The sequence below is a fragment of the Peromyscus californicus genome, unplaced genomic scaffold (assembly GCF_007827085.1).
Source record: "Peromyscus californicus insignis strain IS unplaced genomic scaffold, ASM782708v3 Scaffold_11__1_contigs__length_118956290, whole genome shotgun sequence".
Lineage (NCBI taxonomy): Eukaryota > Metazoa > Chordata > Mammalia > Rodentia > Cricetidae > Peromyscus > Peromyscus californicus.
In genome coordinates this window covers 98051552-98070550 of record NW_026294402.1, presented here as the reverse complement: position 1 = coordinate 98070550, position 18999 = coordinate 98051552, and the positions used below count along the sequence as shown (strand labels likewise).

The following is an 18999-nucleotide window of genomic DNA, read 5'->3' as shown; positions in this document are numbered from 1 at the left end:
GAGAAACAAAGACATGAAGGGAGTAATTATGACCATAACTACTTGGACCGCCTTACCTCCTGCTCTTTCAAACACTCTAGGAGGAATCTCCATTGGAGATACTTGGCACCACGATATTCTTGCTGTATAATCTTGAAGTTGTTTAACCTTACTGTGCCTCAGTTTCCCCACTGCCGTATGGAATAATGGAATCTTATTGATAGGTTGTGGGAACGAACTGACAGCATAGTATTGACCAAGTGCTTATAGCAATACCTGGCACACTGGAAGTGCTACTCAGTGAGAGTTCAGTGTTTTCTTTACCCTGGACCCTTATTAAGAAGATGCAGATATAGATAAATATCTTGTTTTGATGGGTGAAGGCAGAAGTGAGTTATCTTTGCTGACACAGTAGTTGATGGGTGATCTGCATCACAGAAAAACCACTCAGAGCTTTAGAGTCTTGTTTCCTGTCCCTGGGGAAGGCCCCACCTCCTTCCAGTCTTTGCATCACGTGGAATGATTTTGAGGTATAGAAATCCCTTGGGACCCCATCCTGAACTTATGGAATGAGACTGGACCATATTCTGTCCTTGGAAAACAAACAAACAAACAAATAAAAACACTTGGGTCTCTTCACCCTGAAGGCCCACCAGTGCTTGGACCTCTGGGAACCGCCAGAAATGGATTTGATGAGCCAGTCCAGATGGGAGCATGAGTCACACAACCTTCTGTGTCTCTGCCCCTTCCGGGCTCACAGCTTCCCCAAGAAGTGTTACCCCGTGCTGGTTACACCAAACTCAAGCACTCTCTGAACTGAAGACCCGGAGGCAGTAAAGAGACCAATCCTAAAACTTAAAATCTTGAGGAAGTGAACATTTGTTTGAAAAAACAATCTCACTTTTACATGTTGACATGAAATGAAACAGGATACGCAATGGTATCTCTCATCTGTGCGCGCGCGCGCGCGCGCACACACACACACACACACACACACACACACACACACACACACACGCTCTGCAGCTCTGGTCAGCACACATTCCCAAAGTCAATCTCCCTACTATGAAAATCCGGGGACTACATCAAGCCTTTCCTGTAATGAAAGGGGAGGGGGAAGTGAATTCAGAGGCAGGCACTGCTTAATCATCCATTGATCTCAGTCTGTTTTTCTATGTTACTAGGCATCCCATTAATCACACAGAGCAAGGAAAATAATAAGAAACGTACACATGAGGAGGTAAAGAGGGCATTCAGTCAGCTCTTCTTTCCATAGCTTTCCTGCCTGTTTACCAGAGCTTAATTATGATAGAAAGAGAATGCTGAACCCTAAGTGACATCACAAAGCCCAGTTCTTAACTAAACAGGCCTGACACTTAGAGGACCTTGCCATCACAAGATGAAGAGCAGAGGTAGGGAAAAGAGTGCTTTTCCTGTGTGAGCATCTCTTCTTCATGGATGGAGATGTGCCAGCACCTCTGGAACATCTGGGAGATGAGCCTGAGTCAGAACCTTCCTCCTATCCTTATAGGGCCCAGCTGGCAAGGTCCCTGGAGGGGAGAATCAGGCGTGCTGGGTAGACATAATTGGCTCTAGGTGTTTAGTGTACAAGACTCCAGAGAGAACCAAAGAGCAAACGGAAATGCTAACTCATAAACCAGGCTATCCAAGATACCTGGTAAAAATGAAAAGTTGGATTCTGAGTGAGAAGACAGCTCAAGAGGGGCTCAGGTTGTAGCTAGAAAACCATTCCCCACGTGGGAAGAAGGGCTCTAGATTGCCTCCTCAGCATAAACGGAGAGGGAAATGACAGTGGGAAGGAGCTTGGCTAGGATGGGAGGGCTCAGAGACCCCAGCCAACCAGAAATTTGTTACAGCTACACTGGTGATCAGAAAACATTCAAGATCCTGGGCTGGCAAACTCCACAGCATGTCTGTTACCCATCTGCATCCCGTGGTCAGGGACTCTTCAAATAATATGTACGTGACTGTGACTATGGCTGTGATGGACCTTCCCTTTATTCAGGCCTCTTAAGATGTTCATTACTAAGGAATCAATACACAGTCTCCCAGTGGGAGGGAAAACTTCTTTTGCCAAGTCTTGGGGACCATGGCACAGGTGTGAACAGGAAGAGTTTTATGAAAAATGAGATTTTCCTACCTTGCACTTTCAGAGTTATACATTACATAAATGTCTTCTAAAACAACCGATTAAAAACAGACCATGAATTCTACACAGGAGCCCAACATCAGACCAGTTTTTGAAACAAGCAGGGTACAACCCTGAAGAGCATTGACAAATAGCAACAGCTTGTAACCTTTAGTGTCGTCTTGACTAGAGGTGACACTTGGTGTGGGTGAAAGGGTTTGTTAATATGATTCAGTGCAGCAGCTGACATGATCTCAATGCCTGCTTTTGGGGGGGGGGACAAGTTAGGAGCTGGGGACACAGCTGTTAGCAGCAAAACAGGCCAAATCCTTGGCGCCTGTAAGACTGCCATGTAAGGAAGAAAAGACAGGTCTCATTGCTTAGATGCACAACAATGGTAACTCCCTCCAAGCAAATCTCTCCATGCAAAGTAGGGGGCTTGACACTGGATGCTCTCCCCAGGCAGGAGGAACACAGCTCAGGCAGAATGGATCCCCCCATACCACCCCCTAGCCTCTACCTCCGCCCTGGACTCCTGGCCACCTGCAGCCTGGCAGGATGTTTAATCAGCAAGGAAGTGGGCACCACACAGTGCCTTTCTTTGGGGAGTGTGTATGAAGAGGGCCCTGGACCTCTTTGCTTTGTAGAGTTTTCTTTTTTCCCCCCTCCTGCCCTCGGGTGCCTGCAGGCTGTGAGGAAGCCTTTATACCTGGCAGTTTTTGCTTTGGGAAGGGAAAGAAAACTGTCAGAGCAAACTTGAGGGGAAGGAGCATTAAAACGCCATCATCACCTCCAGGTTACTCACCTCCCCAGAAATGCACTGGGTCAGTTCCCCTCACCAAAACGACCTTTTGGAAATAAGCCAGTTGCCTTTAGAGGATGCTTCCTCTTGGCCAGGCTCCTCCCCCGTGGCTTACTGGGCCTCACAGTGTGAGGCTGCCTCTGTTGCCATGGAGAGCAGCTTCAGGAGGGGGCAGAGCTAGGAAGAAGAGCTTTGGGCTAAGTCTTGATCCTCTGAAGAAAAGGTTAAATGAGAGAGGGGGTGGGGGAAGGGAGGGAGAAAGAGGCAGAAAAGAGAGACAGAGGAAAGAACAGCAACAAAGGAGAGACAGGGTAGAGAGAGAAGAGAGGAAGACGAATTAGATGAGAGACAGAAGTGAGAGAGAAACCAAGAAACAAAAAGCTTTATTTAATGAATGGGTGGTAGTTTTCTTGGGGGCAAATGTTTCTGGAAAGGGAGATCTTGGTCACCAAGAGCAGCTGGCTATGCAGGAGCGTGTGTGGTCAGATGGAGTGTGCCCTGTGTCCCTTCACCTATTATTTTGGTTTTGCTAAGACAGCATGCTGTGTCTCCTCATCTCCCACCTCGTCTAGAAGGAGCATACTTTGTTGACCTTGCTGGATTCCAGTTTGTGCTCTCTGGGCTGTCCAGCTCTCCCCTGGTTTAATGCGTTCCTTCCCGAAAGGTTCTGGCTGGTGCACACATAGCCTCCTATGACGGTGTCAGACTAAAGGGTCCCTTGCAATGCCAAACACATGATATTTGGGATTTTCCTCCAAATAAAGCGTTAAGAGGTGGGGAGTTTATACAACATAACCAGTCATGAAAGGTGGGTAAGGGTGGACCTTAAGATTGAATTGCATGATGCCCAGATTTTACCACCAAACAGTACGGGGAAGGGGGAAGTCGATGGGGTTTAGATGAAATAGGAGTGGACGTGGTGGCTAGTACATGTATGGTTCACAGTGTGGTCATTCTGCCAACTTGTAAATAGCGTTACACTTGTGCATAATAAAAAAGTGTAAATAATAAAAAAAAAAAAAAAACATTTGGGAGCTGATGAGATGGCTAAGGTACTTGCCACCAAGACTGATGACCTGGGTTGGATCTGGGGGACCCACATGGTGACAGGAGAGAACGGATTCCCAGAAGTTGTCCTCTGATCCCAACATATACATGGTGGCACATGCACACACATGTGAAAAAAAAATAAGTGTACTATTTTTAAAACAGTTGTACATATGTCCTTCGCGATCTTTAAATATGGATGGAGTCTGAGGGAAGAGACATTGACCTGAAAGAAATAGGCTGCAGGCAGGCACAGTGGGCAGACACCCTGGTGGTTGATGTGAGTGGATAGTTCGAGATGTTCACTCTCATCAAGCATCTCATCAGTGGTGAAAACAGCAAGAGCTAAGTAAGCCCTTGAGCATGGGTTGTGTCCACACTCACCAGGTCCTCCCTTGCTGATTCTATGGGCCAATTCAGCCTCTTAATTGTCCACTGTAATGGAAGTAAAGAAACTAGGCAAATGACTCTGTTCCTGAAACCAACAACAGAACAGCCAGAGCAGGCTGCAGTACCTGGGTTGATTAGCCAAAGCATTGCCTCTGTTGGTGAGTGAAAAAAAAAAGAAAGAAAAGGAGGAGGCCATGACTACTACGTGGAGATTTTTATTATAGATACGAGGAAGAAAGAGTCCAGGCTGGGCAGACCAAAACGGACCATAACAGAGAGAGAGGCAGCCCTGGGGCCAAGAGACCAAGAGACTGGTTTAGGCAAAATGCCTGAGTTCTATAGGGGTCAGGCTGAAGGAAGGGAGGCAGAAACCCTGGGAAGGAAAGGTTTAGGGTAAGGGGTGGGGTGAGAAGTAGTGGGAGGAGCCACAGGTACTGAGTGATGCTGGGAGAACGGGCCAGTGTTCACTTTGATATGTTAACAGGCATCTCAGCCATTTGTCCTAGCTTTCTGAGACCTAACACTGGGGAGCAGAAGGCCCCTGGAATCCACCTTATCAACTATATCTGTGCTATCTATAACCAAGCTACATGGCCACAGGGCCCCCCAAGGACCCATCCTGATGATACTTCTTTCTCCTGTTTTCCCCAAGCATGGCTTCCCCTGTGTTCCGTGATGTATATATTTCCTTGGGGACCAGCCTAATTAAAACTGAAGAACTTGGAAGCCATCTTATTAATATTCATCAGGGGAATTCTAATGATGGTGGATGGAGAAGTGAGAACCAAGAAGCTAGACCCAGAAGTTGGTTCACGTCAAAAATAGGTTCTAAAACTCGGAATTGGATTTTCTGGATGGAGACTCTAGATGATGGGATGCCCTAGATGAAGGTTAGGAGCCTTCACGGAGGCAAAGGTGTCCCCTGTGCTGCTGGAAGGGGCGCTCTTGTGAGAGGACTGAGTATGTCAGTGATGTCTGTCACCTCTTAGAGATCTGAAGAAGCTGGAAAGTGAGACTAGGAATCCCAGTGCCAGTGGCTCTGTTGGAAGGAGATGCTGAATGTCCAGAAAATACCCGACTCCTGCATCGGCTATAACAAAAATTAACATCAGAGAACTTGCTGGAATCCAGGTGCTAAATCCAGGTCTATCCCCACCTCGAGGGTTGGCTTTAAGGGCTGGTTAACATGTTTCCCTATGCAGGGAGACCTAGGGGAGTTGGAACATGCAGCAATAAACACCAACAGTGAGGATGTGCCCAGAGGAGCCCACCTCAGGCAGGACCTCCACTGCAGATGGGTGGATAAAATAGTGTTGAATAGGATCCTTCAGAGGCTCTGGCAACCAGCCTTACCGGAGAAGGTGAATGTCCCAAGGCAGATGCTGGCATATTTGAAGACGTCTCTTAGGTGAGAGGGAAAAACGGGTGCACCTTAAGAAGCCATTCTGCTGTAGTCCTCAGTCTCCCAGGCCCCTCCTGCCCTCTCTTCCTTACTCACTTGCACAGCAGGCCTCTGTAACCAGGAAGGCGGCAGTCCATTAGAGCCACTTTGGCAAACGACTTCAGGACAACATATTGAGAGGGAGAGTCTGCTGTCCCCTGCTGGGCTCCATCACCTGACTCTTTGTCATACTGTCTGGCCATCTCCTCAGTCCCCTAACTTAATCCTTCCTCATCCCCACGGAAGGCCAGGGATGAAGGCTGCACACCACAGCACAATGTCAATGTCTGTGGATGCTGAACCTCTCCATGCTGGGTGAGTTCTTTTGAACCTGTGACTTTTTGGTTTTTAGACAGCTACTTTAGGAACTTTTAGATCTGCCCTTTCAAAAAACAATAGCCACTGGTACCTCTGAAACTTTCATTTGGGGCTGGGGAAAAAGCTTAGTTAATAAGGTACTTGCCATGCAAGTGTGTGGATTGGTGTTTGAGCCTGTCACCCACATGAAAAAATCATGTTGGTGTGTGCTTAGGATTGAAGTCCCTGGGGAGGTGGGGACAAATGGATCCCTGGGGTTCCCTGACCATCCAGTCTAGCCTAATCAGTGATCTCCAGGCCAGTGAGAGAGCCTGGCTCGGAAAAAAAAAAAAAAACAAAAAAAACAAAAAAAAAAAACAAAAAAACCCAAGGTGAATGGTCCACCCAAGATTGCCCTCTGGCCTGTACACACGTGCATGAACACACAAGAGCATGCACATGCAAAGATCAATTTTAATGGGTTAAATATTCAGCTTGCCAGTCACACTAGCTGCATTTTTCTTAATCGTAGGTACACTAGTGACTGCCATACTGGACAACACAGATACAGAACATTTCTATTGTCATGGAAAGTTCGGTGGCTACACCACTCCTGTTCCAGGGGTCATCAGACCGGGGCTTGATTCTTGTCCACCTTCTTTTGCTGCAGAATTTAGTTTTCCTGGAAGACATCCACACCCATTCTCTTGTGTGTATCTGTGCTTTCCCACTCTGCCAGCAGAGTTCAGTGGAGTGATGGAACCATCTGGCCCACAGTCTAAAATAGTTACTATCTAGACTAGGCAGTTTCCCAGCCCAATTTTACGTGTTTTTCGGAAAAGTATGCACAGCTATGTGCGTACAAATGTTACAGTTTCAGGAATAAGTGAGAGCCTCACTCCTATCCATGTAGCAAAGCACAGGATACAAATGTCTTTACTATTTCTTTCTAGAATCTCCAGACACCAGCCTCAGATGATCAGAACCCACAGGAGCAGAGGGTCACACAGCATCCTTGGTAGTCTCTGAGTGCCACTGACAGCCCCACTTCCACTTAAGAATAAAGCCACTGCATCTACTTCCTATGGCTTCCCTGCTTTTACCTCTTCGGAAAGTCTGGATTAGATGGCCGTTGTTCTGCTCACTATCAACACATATCAAGAGAAAATTGTCACGATCCTCTTCCCATCTTATCTGATGGTTTTGTATTTGTCACCAGAACACCTTCCTTTAATCTTCTTCCAGCCAGTCTCCGTGTCCCCCAACACACACACACACACACACACACACACACACACACACACACACACACACACACATACCCCTCCAGATGTGGCTCATGTCCTTGCAGGTTTGTGTTGATTCTCACGTTGACTGAAATGGAACTTGTCTGTGCATGTGTGCCGCTTGCCTAATGTTTCTTGGTCACAGGAAAATGTTGTATGGTGTGAATAACCAGTGTAAGGAAGGAAAGGAAAATTGAATCAGGAGATTGACAGTGACTGAAATAGAATGCTTTTGAGGTATGCAGGGGTCAGTTCTTTCCACCTTCAGAAAGGTCTGACATACACCATTACCTACACGCCTGAGTGCACACACACATACACACACACACACACACACACACAGTGTCTTAAGGTTACTATTGCTGTGATGAAACGTCATAACCAAAAGCAACTTGGGGAGGAGATGGTTGATTTGGCTTACTGTCCTGAATCACAGTCTACTGAGGGAAGGGAAGACAGGAACTCAAACAGGGCAGGAACCCAGAGGCAGCAGCTGATGCAGAAGCAATGGATGGGAGCTGCTTACTGGCTTATTCCTCAAGACTGGCCCAGCCTGACTTCTCATAGCACCCATAACCACCAACTTGGGGGGGGGGGACACCACCCACAATGTCTGGGCCTGCCCCATCAACCACTAATTAAGAAAACAGCCTGATCTTATGGAGGCATTTCTCAATTGAGGCTCCCTCCTCTAAGATGACTCTAGCTTGTGTCAAAAAAAACCCAAAAAACTAGCTTGTGTAAAAACTAGCCAGCATACAAAGTTTAGCATGAATGCCCGATTTAAGTTTCTAAGAGGACATATATCCAACTGAAGCCATGGGGCGGGGGTGCACCATGGACAGAAGATGACAGATTGCTACCTTGAGCCCCCAGAGTCCCCAACAGTTATACAGAGGTGCTACTGTCTACTCGTGGTCTTCAGATTTTGCTATTACATTTTACCCATGTGTGGTAGTAGATGCCTGTAATCCCAGCATTCAGGAGGCTGAGATAGGAAGATCTCAGGTTTAAGGCCAACCTGGGCTACACAGAAAGACCCTTCCTCAGGATGGAAGGAGGAGAAGAGGGAGGGAGGGCGGGCAAGGAGGACAGGCTTTTAGATTACAACTATTTTCATCCAGGAAGAACCTAGCCCAACAAGTTCTTCGTTTCTACTAGAGACTGCTGTTATTTTTGGTGTTGTTTGTTTGTTTTCAAGACAGGGTTTCTTCTGTGTAGCCCTGCCTGTCCTAGAACTGGTTTTATAGAACTAGAACTCACTCTGTAGCCCAGGCTGGCCTCAAACTCACAGAGATCCACCTGCCACTGCCTCTCAAGTGCTGGGATTAAAGGCGTGTGCCACCACTGCCCGGCTTTAAGGGGTATTTTTAAGCTTAACTGATTCATAGTGTCCCTGGCACCAGGACGAGCTAAGAAATCCAGTTAGTAGAATAATAATGAAGAAGGATTGAGGTTTTGCTGGTAGTTCTTCAGAACACATTATTTACATAAGAACCAATTGTTTAGAAACAAATCAGGATGGCTGGCCCATGCTGGTAAATTTCCCTTTTTACAGGTGATTAGTAGGCAGATAGATAATGGAGAGGCTCAAAATTCCATATTTGGCATTGATAATTAGAGAAGCATAATTAAAAGCAAGAGGGATAAACAGCTGGGCATGACAGCTCACACCTGTAATACCAGGACCTGGGAGGCTGAAGTGGGAGATGGCTCCAGGTTCAAGCCAGCCTGGGCTAAGTAGTTCCACAACAGCCTGTACTACAGAAGGAGACCCTATCTCGGGGAGGAGGGGAGCATGAATAAATCAAAGAAATAAAAATAAATAAAGTAATATGAAATGGCTAACAGCCAACAGCATTTATGTCAGTAAATGGAAATAAAGTCCTGGGTTAGATGATAAAGACTTCCATCTAAAATACTTTAATCAAAAAAGCAAATTTTAGAAGTTTCAATATTAATATGATTACTAGAATAAAACTTGAGAGAAAAAGTGTTGATTATTTTATGAATGGTGCAGCCCATCATGAATGTACATTGTACTGTAGAACAATGCCGGAAGCAGAGTGGATGAAAACTGTTACAACTTAAGGAAAAGATAAACGTGTAACTATAAAAATAGCATATCATGGTCATCAATAACTCATGGAATTCAGAGTAAGTCAAATTTAAATATGCTTGATGAGGTTACTTTTTTGCTAATTTAACATTTTATTGATTCTTTGTGGATTTTATATCATGCATCTCCATCCCACTTATTTCCCTATCCCTTCACATCTGCCCTCTGCCCTTGCAACCTACCTCCAAGATAGAACAAAATAAAATTTCAAAGAAAAGAAAGAAGAATCTCATCGTGGAAGCTGTAGTGTGACACAGTGAGTCACACAGTTTACCCTTTTATCCATATATCTTTACTAGCAAGTGTTCCTTGCAATGAGTCATTGGTCTAGTTCCAGGCCTCCAGTTTCTGCTATACTATTGATACTGGGCTCTCACTAGGACTCCTCTTGATATCCTGCGGTTGCCCTGTGTCCTAGAGATCCTGCAACTTTGGGTCTGTGGAACTGGCCCCTTCATGTGCTCTAGAAGATCATAGATGGGGTAGATGTTGGGATGGGCCAACTCATAGCCCTGTCTGGGTCTAGGTGGTTGCTGAGTTGGTCGGCCCCCCAGCTCTCCCTGATCCTCAGTACCGGGATGAGCTCTCCAGCACTGCCCCAGCTAGCTCACCCTGTGCAATAAGCAGCCAAGGATGGGGCCAGTTCACCTGTTCTCACCTACACCGCCAGGGTCAGCTCTACTGTGCTGCCCAGGTGAGGTGCAGGGCCACTCTGCAGAGTGCTGCAGCTGGTGAGAGGCAGGGCCAGCTCTCCCACCTGCCACAGACAGCAAAGGGTGGGGGGTGGGGGGCTCCTTACCCATGTCACCCTATAGCAGATGAGAGGGTGGGACCCACACTCCTCGTCTCACACCTCCAGGGCTGGCTCACCCTCGCCACTGCCCACAGGGTCAGTTCTACTATGCTGCCCAGGTGAGATGCAAGGTCTGCTCTCCCGAGTGCTGCAGCTGATGAGGTGCCAGACCAGCTCTCCCACCTGCCACAGGTGGTGAGGGGTGGGGAGTGGACATCGCTCCCTCATTCACACCACCCTATGGCAGATTAGGGGCAGGACCAGATCTTCCACCCTCACGTTCTCAGGGGCACCTCACCCATGTCCCTGTTAACAGGGTCAGCTCACTGTGCTGCCCAGGTGAGGTACAGGACCCGCTTTCCCTAGAGGTGCAGATAGTGGGGGGCTGGGCCAGTTCTTCCACCTGCTACAGATGGCAAGCGGGAGAGAGCATCTTTCCCTCACCCGTGCCACTCCATGGCAGATGAAGGGGCAAGACCAGATCTCACACCCTCACTGTCTGCACCCCCCAACCCAGGCAAACAGGGTCAGCTCTGTCCTGCTGCCCAGGCAAGGAGCAGGACCTGCTCTCCTGAGTGCTGCAGCCGATGAGGGGCGGAGCAGCCGATGAGGGGCGGAGCCAGTTCTACCTGGTGTGGCCCTCAATGAGGGGCGGGACCAACTCTGTACAGCCCTATCCTCTCAGCCATTTGTGGTAACAGGAGCCACCCACAGACCGAGGCTGCAGCAGGGCCACAGGCCCAGATATGGCCCCTGGCAGCAGCCCAGGCCTGGACATCACCATGGCCCCAGGTGACAAGCAGGCCACCCACCTCAGCCCACTCCTCACTGCCTTTACCTCCTCAGATCTGCTCTTCTCTGCAGGACATAAACCACTCTGTCTCTCTGTCTCTTCCATACCCCACCATATGTTTGCTCACCATAATAGTGTCCAACTTCCCGGCACCACAAGGCCCCAAGCGGACCCTTGTTTTCTCCTCCCCACCTAGGGCAGAAAGCCCTGGGTGGGCCATGTGGGTCTTTTCCCGCTCAGTCTTAATTGATGAGGTTAATTTTATAACTATAAACTAACCTTTCTACCCAAGAGGTGACATAATCTTTTCAAATATTGAAAGATTATTTATAAGGAGCATTCTATATTGGACCAGAAAAAAAAAAACCTTCAAAAATTCAAGAGAACTTGTCCTTCATAACCATAAGATCTGGGGGGTTATAAATGAACAAGTTAAGCCAAAGTCTCACTTACTGAGTATTGAAACAAAGGTAAAGAGATGGGGTGTGGCTGAGTCGAGCACTTGCCTAGTATGCACCAGACCCTGGGTTTAGTCCCTAGCACCAAAAGGAAACAGTACACAAACAATTTCACGCCTGAAACAAACTTACCCTAAAAAAAGAATAACGGGAAACGTTCAAACGTGGATTTCATAGGTGGTAACAGCAGTTCAAACCTACACAGCAAGGTGATTACAATATATGGTACAGAAATAATCAGGTTCAGGTAAAGGTTGAAGGAAGGCAGAGGGTTGCTAATAAATTCTAAATGCAGAAAAATAAAAGATCCCTTAGGTTGAGCTCATTTGATCGTTTAACAAGAAAGAATGAACATAAACGTAGCCCCTAAATCTAATCAATTTCAAGAAGGCATAAGACAGGACATAAAGTCAGCAAACAGAAACAGGGGCTTTTCTAGATATGGGGGGGGGGGTTGAGGAAAATATGCCATTCTTTATATCTTCTTAAAAGATGCCTGGGAGTAAACTTAACCAAGAAAGTGAAAGACCCCCGAAGATGAAAACGTTAAGACAGTGAAGAAAGAAATTGAAGAAAACACTCACTAGACAATGGAAAGTCCTCCCGTGCTCATAGATGGGCAGAATTAGTATTGTGAAGATGCCCATGGAACCACAAGTAGTCAACAGATGCTATGTAAATTTCCATCCTATTCCAATGACTGAAACACAAGCATTCAAGTGTTGGGCTGAATGTGGGTTCAGTATAATATAGAATGACACAGATCTAATCAAAACCCCTTTAGGTGGATAGAAAAGGATTTGGTCTGGTTTTTGAGGCAGGCTCTCACTGACTAAGTCTCTAAACACTGTAGAGTCCAGGCTGGCCTTGAACTTCTGATCCTCCTGCCCTGCCTCCTCCATGCTGGGATTTATAGGTGTGCAGCACCATACCCAGGAGTAAAGGAGATTTTGAACCAAATAATCCGTACAACTAAAGAGAACCAGAGAGTAACCACAGCAATGTAATTCAAGAGGCTAGAAAACAAACTGAGAAGGACTAACTTCCATGCCAACCTGGTAACTTCAAATCTTGATCTGGGACTTGGGGCTAGAAACAATCCCAGCTGGTAATGCAGAATTTTCCAGGGCTCAGGAACTGGCTATGACTCCAGGAACCTCTGGAAATGGGCACTGAAGTGGGGCTGAGGCCAGAGGATTGGCTGAAAAGCTGTTAGAAAAGCCTGGCCTTCAGAGCTTTCCTATTACAGGGGGGGTAATGTGGTATCCAAGGTCTTTGTGGCTCAACAAACTAAACAAGACGCAGAAAAGCAGTAGCAGAAGTATAGATGTATTAAAGATGAAAGTGAACGCAAAATGGGACACTCTACAGAGCAGGAGCAGCTGGGGCAGGCCCTGGCTCAAGAGGCCCCACCGCCACCCAGTGTGTCCAGGGTATATTAATTACAGAGGAAAGGGGAGGGGTTCCCTGAAGGGGCGGAGCTTTCTTTAACTGGCATGACTGGCTTCTCTAGGTTATATGACATTATGTTTACTGTGCATGGACCATTCCATGATCCTCTGTTACAATCATATGTGTGAGATATAATCCATATGCATTAGTCCTTTAATAGAGGGGTTTATATAGTTGAAGGACGGTCCATTTTGATTGCTAGGTTCCGAAGATAACTTTCCTATGACTAACCCTACCTTTGAACCTCCTTCCCACATCCCATACAGCAGGGAGTCTTCACTCTTTTACCCATAGAAAGGACTGGAAATCCACTCTATAAGTGATTAAGTGCATGGCAAGTGGGAGACCAGCAGGCACCCTATCAGGAGTCAGGTCATAAAGAGTTCACACATTGACTGCTAAGACCTGATCTCTTCCTCGGCTTACTTCCAGAACGTCCATAGCCACCATCCCAACTCCCCTGCAGAGGTAGAGGGTTGGGTGCTGAAAAATCCCAGCTCTAGAATCACTTGGCCATTTCCCCTGGCAACCAACCTCATACTGAGACCATCCATGAAAGAGGCAGAGACCTCTTAAATCGTAGACACTTACTCACCTACGTGTGATCTTGACCGTGAGATTTCTCTAGAAGCTGAAGGAAGCCGGTGAGAACCTGAGCACTGAAGTGGCAGGCTGTGGTGGTGTTCGCCTGAGCAGTACATACCCTGAAAAGGGAACAATACACAGACTAGCATGGGCCCTGTGAGAGCATGACACGCAAACCAGTGAAGCGGTCCAGAGTTTTAGACAAGAGGACCAGGGTTCAAGATCAGCCTTGGTTGTATAGCAGGTTCGAGGCCAGGTGTGGACAGGGATCAGGCGCCGATTTGTCTTGAGCCTGTTTGTAGTAAGCATCCCTTCCTTCACTGAAATGTAAGTATTGTTTTTCAGTATGAAGATGTAGGATCAGAACCTACAAGAATGGTGACAGAGCCTGAATCCTGTGTGAGTTTGGCTCTTATGAAGGCCCAACCTTCTAGAAAGAGATGGATGACCCCATCTCTTCACCCAACAAATTAGGACCTTGGATTAGTTACTTTTCTCCCTGCTACAACAAAATACCTAGCAGAGATGCTTAAGGAAGGGAGGGAGGATTGACTCTGGGTGCTGTCCATCATGATGGACAGTTGTGGCAGCGGTAGCACGAGGCAGCTGGTGACATTAGACCCACAGTCAGGAAACAGAGAAAGGTGAGTGCTGATATCCAACCCCCTTTCTCCTTTCCATTCAGTCTCCAACCCTAGCCCATGGATGGTGCTGCCCCACAGAGTGGGTCTCCGCACTTCAGTTAACCCAGTCTAGAAACTCACACACATGCTGAGGTTTGTCTCCTAGATGAGTCTAGATCTTGTCAAGTTGACTACATAACCAGCATAGACTTTGACCAAACATGGAGTGGGTGCACCATCTGACCAGCCCTGTCACCCCCATACTTTCTGGACTGAGGAAGATTGAGGTTTAAGATCTGAATTGGGAGAAAGGTGAAGAGAGTGTGGAATCGTTCTTTAAACTTGCACGTGGAGCCAGATAAGAGCCTCCCTGCCTCCCTCAGGCTCTTTGTTCAGTCAGGCCTTTTCGGGGAATGAACTGGATTATATTTGCTTCCTCTCCAATGTCATCATGGAGCCACTGGCCTAAACTTCCCTTCATAAAGAGGCACTGGGTCTCTTCTGTACTTTGTCCCCTGACATTCTGGAAGCATCAGTGTGCTCTGTCCTTCGGTAAGGTTGCCTAACGGTGACATCAGTTGGCCGCCTCCATCTCATTTGCTCTTCCTCTGGGAAATCTCAAGCTCGATGGTTTTGTCACAAGAATTAACTATTGGTGCTTATTTTGACATTAACCACCCCGCAGCCTTTTAGAAAGCATGGCAAAGCCGTGTATCACCAAGAGTGTCATGGCTGGCCTCCATATCTGCCGTAAAAACATGGTAGCCGGGGCTGGAGAGATGGCTCAGCGGTTAAGAGCACTGAATGTTCTTCCAGAGGACCTGGGTTTAATCCCCAGCACCCACACGGCAGTTCACAACTGGCTGTAACTCCAGTTCCATGACAAAACACCAATGCACATAAAAAACACGATAGCCAGCATGTGGGCCACGTGCCAGTGAAACTCGACAGTAAGATGCCCAGATGTGCACAGCTAGGAGCTCACACTGATATGAAGCGCCGTTAGACGTGGCCACGTATCTGAAAGACTTCAGCCAAGTTTCAGGGGCACAGTAGAGTAAGCCAGCACCCAGAGAGTCACACAGCTCATCTCCGCCTCTAGGGAAGCTTTGTCCGGACCCTCATCTAGTACCATAAGCTATATGGAGCAGACACATTAGGATTTGTATAGTGGGTTCTAGCCATACCTCTGTGAGCCAGTATGAAATAGAATGAACAGAGGCTGGGCCCAGAAGGACTTGGGACTGAACATTAGCCTCTGACCTGGAGATGACCTCTGAAACACCTGACTTAGAGATGAAGCTCTCACGAAGAGCATCGTGCCTCCCCTCCACACCACCCTCCTAGACCCCTCACCCACACCCTGGCAAGCAAACCCTGGCACACCCAGCTCAGAGAGTGGTTTAAGGAGCCAGCCAGCCTCCCTGGCTGGTGGCGGGAGCCTGTCAGATTTTGCTTTACATGTCATAGAATCTTTTTTTTTTTTTTACAGAGATATAAATTTCTAATTTGGCTTTTTCTTTTACACATTCATTTGGCATATGTGCTAAGCACATGCTTTTTAAAAACTAGTTATAGTTCTATTTTGAATTTCTTACTTTCAAAATGATCAGCACCTCACATGCTGATGTATAATTCATCATGCAAACCAAGATCCTGTTTGAGCTTATAGAAAGGGGGGAGGCAGGGCAGGCCTGTGCCTTGTGTGTTAGCACCTGCAAGAATCCTGCAGTTAGACCTGCTTACTCCCAGGCCACAGCCAAAAGGGTCTGAATGTCACGCCAGAGTATTTGGGTTGTGCAGAAGTGCTGATACTGTTTACTCAAAAGCATTGCTTTAGTTGAGCTCCAAACACCCTAAAGTTCAAAACTAGGACCTTGTTAATTAAGGACGTATGCTCATCTGGGTTTATACTGCTAGAGAAACAAGTTCATTTTAATGTCTCTGAAACCAGGATGCATGTCATGGTCCCTCTGGGCCAGGCCACACTTGTGACTGGGTGAGGGTGAATGCTAGTGGTAACTTTTCTCCTCTTCATTGCTCCATTTGAGGCACTATCTGTGTTTAATGGTGTGTGTGTGTGTGTGTGTGTGTGTGTGTGTGTGTGTGTGTGTGTGTGTGTGTGTGTAGGCATGCATGGAGATCTTCATGTCTCCATCTTCCTAGCATTGGGATTACAAGCGTGCTCTAACACACTAGGATTTTGTGTGGGTGATGGGGATCAAGACTCAGGTCCTCAGACTACACAGAAGGCACTTGACAGCCAGAACCATCTCCCCCGCTCTTGTGTCTAAATTCTTCACAAAGACCTGTGACTCAGCACAAAGTGTCTGCTGAGGGGCTGCGAGCTGAGTGGCGGGACAGGAGTGTGGGGTTTGGGGAACAAATGTTCAAAGAAAGAATGGTCTCCACTCCACATTTCTGAGGAACTGCCAAGTTCCATGTGGCAGCAGAGGAAAGACGAAACTGTCAGAACAGCTGAGCAGGGCTGTGTTTTGTTCTGAGATGCCGCAGAGAGGCTCAGCAGTTACAGCCATGTGCTATAAAGGGAGGGGAGGTGACAGAGCTGTCTAGACACACCAAAAGGAGCTCTTTCATAAATGGAGAATAATCATTGTAAGTGCGAGAAAGAAGTGTGTCATATTTAATCAGCAGGGGGTTCTTCCTTCTCTTGCTGTTACATAAGACAATAGTGCACACATTTGATGGAATACAGTTGCTTAAAACAGAGAACTAGAATATTCCTAAAAAAAAAAAAAAAACTATTCCACCTACCAGCTGACTGTGAAATGAGGAAACGTAAATTCACTGACAGAATTGTTCAGAGGAAGCACATGTTCAGATTGATCAGCCACAACTCTACTCACCCTCAGATGGTCTGACTGGCACAGCCAATGTGTCCTTGAGCCCTAGAGCATGCTGGGAAGTATCCAGTCTCACGGGTGGGCCTGGAACCCAAATCTCCACAATCATGGGACATTTATTTAATACAGATAAGAAGCACAGTGCCCTTCTTCAGCTCCAGGTGGACAGTTTGGGCCTCAGGGAAGGAGAAAAGGGGTGAATGGGAGAGAGGGTGAGGAGGGGTGAGTGGTGGAGAGCAAGAGGAGGAATAAATGGGGAGGAGGAGAGAGGGGGTGATGTGGTTTCTGATGGAGCAGTTGATCATTGAGTTCTTGTCACGTTTACTGCCCTTGACCCTTGTTCTTAAGATCCCCACCCTTACCTCTGTTCCTTCCATTCCCACCCCAGCCCCCCTCGCTTCTCTCCACTCCTCTCCTCCCTTCCCAGCCTTCTTCGGAACCCTGCAGTGGCAGATTTCCTGAGGTGGAAGGGAATGGAGGCATCTGGGGGGGGGGGGGGGGGGCGGGGGAAGCACACCACAAGTGGAGGGCCTTTGAAAACCACTCTAGAAGTTAACTAGAACATTCCACTTCTCAAATCCGCTCTGCCGTCCACGGCGGCTGAACCACCTTTTGTAAATATAGTTTTACTGAAACACAGCCGGCCCTCTTTGTTCACATCACATGGTTATCTTTGCACAGCAGCAGAACAGAGTGACTGCAGCAGAGCCCAGGTGATGTTTAGTGCCTGGTGGTCCTTCACAGAAGTCTATATGCGTCCTGGTTGGCATACATACCTCTCAATCCCAGTACTTGCCAGAACCTTCCATTAGTTCAGTGCTCTGAGAGGTAGCCACAGTGGGTCACTTTATCTCTAGTTGACTTAAAAACTGTTTTCCAATGGAGCAATTGAGGGAGAGCATCTGAGAATTCCTAAGAGTGGAAAGACTTTGGGATTGGCTCCTTAACAGTATCTGGGATACATTGTTGTTTGAAAAGTAAGGTCATCCAGAACACACTCATCCAAGCAGATCAGAAAGGGCATATGAGTTCCTGTGGATGTAAGGCCTGTGAGAAACTTGGATGCTGCATGAGGGAAACTCAGAGGGAGGTATCTAACTATACTCATTTTCTTAATGTTGACTTAGAGACCATGCTCATAAAACTTATTGTCCAAACAATCAATCAACCTGTCAATCAACAATTGAATTTTAAAACAGAAACACAAAATACTAAAATACTCTGGAAATCAAATATACACTTTTCATATGCCCCAGCGATTCTACCTCTGGGTGTTTACTTAAGATAAATGAAAGCATATGTCCACACAGACTTGTAACCAAATGTTCATAGCAACCTTCTGCATAACAGCCCCAGCCTGTCCATAGCAACCTCATTGGAAGCTGGAAATAGCTCAAATGTGTTTGCCATCAGGTGAGTGATAGACATGTGCCCATGCCATAGAATACTGCTCCACGGCAACAAAGGAACAAGCCACTGATGATGCACACAGCAAGCAGACAGAGTTCACAGGTACGACAGTGAATGAAAGCCAACCACAGAAGACCAGAACTCCACTTACCTGGAAAATCTGCCACAGGTCAGTCTATAGTGAAGTCAGTCAGATTGGCTTGGGTTCTGTCAAGGAGGACAGTTCGTGCTTGCTGTACTGAAGTCACCTGAAGGTTTCCACTCTTGAACATCTGGCGGTCCTTCTGGGAAAGTGTGCACACTGGGCTCTCCTGCCAGTTCTATGCCGTCTCTCCTCCCAGACTCAGAATGTCTTTGCTCATGACCTTGGAACTCGGACTCACTTCTGCCTGCCATCGTCACAGACACAAGGGGAAAGAACACAGACCCTGTCCATGAGTCACCGTCACATTTTAAGAAGAATCTGCGGGGTGAGATGAGTCAGGCATGTTTGGGAAGTGTGACCTGGTAT

General features: G+C 47.1%; 1 protein-coding gene and 1 non-coding gene across 17 annotated transcripts in view; both read left to right on the top strand.

Annotated features, from left to right (window-relative positions):
* Positions 1-18999, top strand: part of Tmem108 (transmembrane protein 108) — a 277796-nt gene that overhangs the window by 223109 nt on the left and 35688 nt on the right. The gene's annotated exons all lie outside the window — the stretch shown is intronic.
* LOC128105688 (U6 spliceosomal RNA) lies at positions 13687-13790 on the top strand. Its single transcript, XR_008216448.1, has one exon. It is a non-coding gene; the product is annotated as a U6 spliceosomal RNA (small nuclear RNA).